Here is a 6,000-nt window from a genome sequence, read left to right as displayed (position 1 = left end):
GCATCCAAAATAATTAGTTTGGTCAAATGACTGTATGGGTGCAATAATAAAGGGTAATTTCCACTTAAGCCATAATTCCATTTTTTTAATTTACTCTTAACTCTCAGAAGACCCTGTGAATCTAAAAATAAATTAAGTTGCGTTATAATAGGAGGAATGTCTTTTCTGGAATTAAGACCATGCTGCAGGTAAGAATATACCTCGGGATAATGCTTCCTTTGTTCATTGTTTAACAAGTAATTTATAGCCTGGGCAAAGTAATTAGCGACTGGTGAGCAAGCAAGCAATTTTCACTTTCAGCTTCCACTTGTGCACCACTAAGAAAATTCTGCGAAAAATCAATACAAGTTTCCTGAAATTGGAATAATTATTAATATCAATAAGATTGTTAGCAACTTCAATAACCTGAGCTGTGGAAGGAGTTGCTTGAACCTCAGTGGGCATCTCAAATGCTGGTATAGTAGTTGACAATTCTGGAACTTCATTTATACTTAAATTTGGTCCTGAAAAAAAGCAAGAATTTTGCAACTGGCTGTTAAGTTCAATACTTTCATCATTGTAGAAATTCTGATTGTAATTTAAGTAATAATTACATTCAGACTCTAGTTGATCAGTGGCCTGTTGCAGTGGTTTCTCCATAAGCATACCTCTTTCATTTATTACAGAAAATGAACAGTTCACCTCAAAGTTAGTATTAATGTCATCATCGGCAAAAATGTCAACTTTAGAGTTCAGCAAAAAGGAACTATGGATATGAATAGCAGAACTACACTCAAATGGGTTACTAACAGCCGATGTTTGCATTCTCGTATCAGCTAAATTGTCAATATTCTTAATCATTAAATCAATGCTACCAAACAGCAAAATACCTGCATGACACTCAGTATACATCGATGAATTATTCCTCCAAAAACTGTATCTGTACCTGCAATACAATAAGCGAAGTCTGTACCTAAAATGAGCTGAACATTATCAATTTCATGAGAAAATTTATGAAGGAATTGATCAGCTAGTTTAACACCTTGTGCCTGAAATTTATCAACTAATCTACCAAGCAGAGGTAATTTCAATGCTACATTAATGTTTGGTACAACCAAGCAATAAATTATAAAGGATTTATCTCCGATCGTAACAGGAACTTCAACAATTTCAGTAAAATACTCCTTGTTACCATTAAACCCATTAGCCTAACTGTTAGCTTTACTTTAGAGTTAATGATTTTAAGATTATTCTCCTCCGCCAATTTCTTAGTGACAAACGTGCTCTGCGAACCACTGTCCTTCAGTCCTCTGTAAACAGTCCCCCCAACTTTAAATGAAAAGGTAGGTAAAATGGAATCATCATGACAAGTAGGAAGGACGGCAACACCGCTGCTTATTTGAGGAGAAGTTTCCTTCTTGGATTTGCAGTTATTAATATCGTTTTGAGTTTCTGCCTGGTGACGGACTCCTATCACACAGGTGAGTCATATGCCAGCTGTTACAATTTGAACAGCGTCTCTTGAATTTAAAACGACACTTACCGGAAACATGATTAAACTGGCCGCATTTTACACATCCATTTTTAGATTTTAAAATATGCACTTTATCTGTAGGAGAAAGAAAATTAGGGCACTTATGAATAAAGTGAAATTTATCAGTATTTCCAACCGCAGTACACAAGGAACATTGAGGCGAAGACCTGTCTTTATCATATGTTACTGGTTCCGCAGCCATGCTGGTAGTTCTCTCTTTACGAAGAGGGAGTGTTAATGTCTTAACAGGTGAAGCTTTACATTTCAAACTTTCAACACCTTTCCCGTCACTTTCGTACCTTTCGCAAGCTGCAAAGTAATGTGAAATAATGTCATTTAAGGAAGGATGAGTCTTTCCTGTAATATTAATAAAATGACACTGAAAGCGACCATTTAAGCCGTGCCAAGCAAAATATCTGACAAATTCATCCGCTCCAATGTTAAAAGTCTTGACTGCTTCGCATACTGATCGGAGGATGGAAATAAATGTGAAGGGATCATCACCCTCTCTTAGACTTAACTCCTTAATTTTCCTAATTGCATTGTTTTTACAAACCTCCTTAGAAGCAAAGGCGGAAATCAATAGTTCTTTGGCATCTACACAAGAGAACTTAATAAAGTCTTTGCTCGACCGTCTATCTGTTGCTTCAGCAATAAAAGTAAATCTCTGTCTGGATACTGAAATGCGTTAGTTGTAGCCTCAAACTCTGCTATAAATTTCAAGAAATCTTCTCCTTCTTTGCTTGTAAACTTAGGAAGAGGAGCTGTTGGCTGTTTCAGTAAACTGCGGGCCACATCGGGAATATTATTAGAATCATTCCTACCCCTGGAAATCTCAAGTAATGGTAGACAATGCTCAATTTTGTCTAGATAATCCTGGCAACTTGTTAATTCTGGCTCTAACTCTGCTTCATCAGATATGTCAGGAAATTTCTTCAAGAGGATTTGATCATCTAGCTCTGACAACTTGTTTCTATAATTAACAAGAAAACCTTTAATAGCTAACTTTTCTTCTTGTGTAAGGGCAGAATAGGTGTCAGACCTATTGAATTGTTCGGTGACTTTTCTCCGAATGACTTTTCGTTGTTCGATCAATACCTGTAAGTTAGCCATTATAACAAACGTATAACAAATGCAAAATAATAAAATGTTAATTTTCTGAAAAGGAAAATTCTATTTATTTCAATAAAATGTTAATATCCTGGAAAGGAAAATGTCAATGTCCTGCAAATAGAAATATGAGAGACTATTGGGAGCCCCAGTCGTGGTCAATTCTCTACTGGATCTGCACCATCATTAAGCACCTTTCTTTGTGTTGCCCCACGTTGGGCGCCATAAGCAGAACACCATAAAAATCTGTGATTTGAAATAAAGGTTGGAAGGAAAAATGTAATTAAATATGATATTCATTACATAAATAAGCCTTTAAAATTACGTAGTAACGTAGTTACAAACAATTGGTTGGAGAACAAGGCAATTCACGTAGATCGTGGGGCGTTACCTTCGTTCTGCTTCGCTCGCTGTCTGTAAAGAAATATTCAGGAAGATTAGTATCTAAAAGTCATGGTCATTTATGTAAAAGAATATACCCATAGGAATAATAACCCACTTAAAATTACCTTACAATTGAGCAACTGAGGTTTACATTAGTATCAAGAAGGAAATAAAAGGGCCGTTACACCGAAACCAAACACCATCCTGAAATGAACGGTAAACCTAATATAAATTTGCTCGGTCGTAATATGGGAGACAATCCGTCATAAATATAACCACTCGAAACATTTAATATATTAGACGATTCTCTTACCCAAGTGTTAACAACGTGAATTTATGAATAAGCTAGAGTTACTAGTCCGAGAGCTAAATCACCTGAAGGGACAAGAGAATACCATGTATAAAACATATTGACCACAAAAAACTATTACGAATCTTCATAAGATTAAAAATGACAGACAGGAAAACTTGAATAGGCAACACAAGGCAATGAGAATTGAATTGAATATAGGATTTAGGCATTAAGCCAAGCACTGGGGCATCAAAGGCCATTCAGCGCTATATAACGAAAATCATTCAATCATATCTGTACACTCACACCATTTAGTATCATTTTAACCTTTAATACAAATCGTAACACTTTCATACAATAAAATCTAGATGTGAAATAAATAGGGATTAAAAGGGTAAAATAAATATATCAATTAATAAAATCAATTATAGCTCATAATATAACCCAATACTTTGTATAAATTTTCTCAAGTTCAGGGTATTACAGTTTTCCCTCAGTATATCTCTTAAAGGTTTGTCCTGAAGTAAATGTGTCCTCCTCTGAAGATTAAAAACAGGACAATCGACTAAAATATGTTTAACATCCATTGTCACTTGACAGGTATTACAAAGAGGGGCCTGTCTCCCTTCCCCACTCTTCATTAAATAATTGTGCGTTGCATGTGTATGGCCAATACGCAGCCTAGTTATAATAATGGTATCCCTTCTACTTGTAGAATTACAAGATGACCATTTATCCACCAATGGGTGGATTTGTTTCAATTTTGTATTGGTGGTCAGTTCAGACCATCGAGCTTGCCACTTAATTTTACAGTAAAGATGAATCTCACTTTTAAGATCTTTGTAAGGAATACTCAAGGGGGATGGATTACTTAGCCCTGAAGCTTCCTTTGCTGCCTTATCTACTTGTTCATTCCCATCCACCCCAACATGGGCAGGGACCCAACAGAAGTGAACACTGATACTCTTCCTAGACTGCCGAAGTACTAACCAGTCCTGCACCTCTTGTACTAGATGATGGCCTGGCATAATTTGTTTTAATGAGAGTAAAACACTATTGGAATCCGTAAAAATTGTATAAAAACTATTTTGGTTGCCATTTTTAAAAATATGTTGGACTGCGAGAATTATTGCATACAGCTCAGCAGTAAAAACTGAACAGGAGGATGGGAGTTTCCTTCTAATAACAATATCCCCCACCACAGCTGCACTTCCAACTCCTGCAGCCGATTTGGAGCCATCTGTAAAAACATGTTTCCCATGATGTTGAGCAGCATGATTTAAAAACTCACTTTTCATTACCCTACTAGTAAGGTATTTTTCCCTCCTGCCGTAAAACATACTTTAACAGGTGGATTACACCAAAGAGGAGACTTGGGATATCCTACCTCTGCTATCTGTGCTGTTAACAAGCCTACTTCTCTAGCATCATTTTTCAGCTGTACTTCCAAAGGCTTAGGCACTCTAGATCTATTAGGAGCCCGATCTAAAGGCGCCCTAACATATTTACAGTTAGGATTGTTTCTCACAGCAAGGGACCTAGCTAAAAACCTCAAACTCAACTCCTCTCTGCGAATGGAAAGGGGAGGTATGCCAGAATCAACATAGAGACTGTCAATGGGAGATGTTCTGTAAGCACCTGTGCAGATGCGAAGCCCAGCATTGTGAACAATATCAAGTTTTCCAAGTAAAGTCTTTGTAGCTGACCCATATATTTGGCATGCATAGTCTAACTTGCTCAGACACAAAGATGTATAAAATGTTATTTTGATAATAAAATAAATTTTTGAATATACTTACCCGGTGATTATAATAGCTGCAGCTCTGCTGCTCGACAGAAAACTCTACGGAAAAAATCAGCCAGCGATCGCTATGCAGGTAGGGGGTGTACTTCAACAGCGCCATCTGTCGTCCAAGTACCCAGTACTCATTGTAAACAAAGAACTCAATTTTCTCCTCGGTCCACTGCGTCTCTATTGGGGAGGAAGGGAGGGTCCTTTAATTTATAATCACCGGGTAAGTATATTCAAAAATTGATTTTATTATCAAAATAACATTTTTCAATATTTAACTTAGCCGGTGATTATAATAGCTGATTCACACCCAGGGGGGTGGGTAGAGACCAGCAATAAATGTTTACATTATTATGAGCTAAGAATTTTTTATTTCATTTTAGAAGTTATCAAAATAACAAAAATAAAATAAATAGGTACTGTACCTGGTAAGGAAGTCGACTTGAACAATTACTCTGCCTTTTTAAGTACGTCTTCCTTACGGAGCCTCGCGATCCTCTTAGGATGCTGAGCGACCCCTAGGATCTGAAGTATGAAGGGTTGCAACCCATACCACAGGACCTCATCAAAACCTCTAATCTAGGCGCTTCTCAAGAAAAGAATTTGACCACCCGCCAAATCAACCAGGATGCGAAAGGCTTCTTAGCCTTCCGGACAACCCAAAAACAACAATAAAAAACATTTCAAGAGAAAGATTAAAAAGGTTATGGAATTAGGGGAATGTAGTGGTTGAGCCCTCACCCACTACTGCACTCGCTGCTACGAATGGTCCCAGAGTGTAGCAGTTCTCGTAAAGAGACTGGACATCCTTAAGATAAAAAGACGCGAACACTGACTTGCTTCTCCAATAGGTTGCGTCCATTATACTTCGCAGAGATCTATTTTGTTTAAAGGCCACTGAAGTTGCGA

At 37.2% G+C, this 6,000-nt stretch overlaps 1 long non-coding RNA gene across 1 annotated transcript in view; it reads right to left on the bottom strand.

Annotated features, from left to right (window-relative positions):
- Positions 1–2,864: 2,864 nt before the first annotated feature.
- Positions 2,865–6,000, bottom strand: part of LOC137642466 (uncharacterized) — a 64,189-nt gene continuing 61,053 nt past the window's right edge. Inside the window, exon 3 of the long non-coding RNA XR_011044789.1 lies at positions 2,865–3,037. This is a non-coding gene — a long non-coding RNA (uncharacterized lncRNA). The remainder of the gene's footprint in view (positions 3,038–6,000) is intronic.

Source organism: Palaemon carinicauda, chromosome 1 (assembly GCF_036898095.1).
Source record: "Palaemon carinicauda isolate YSFRI2023 chromosome 1, ASM3689809v2, whole genome shotgun sequence".
Classification (NCBI taxonomy): domain Eukaryota; kingdom Metazoa; phylum Arthropoda; class Malacostraca; order Decapoda; family Palaemonidae; genus Palaemon; species Palaemon carinicauda.
The sequence above is the reverse complement of the archived record's forward strand: the minus strand, read 5'-3'. Positions and strand labels throughout refer to the sequence as shown.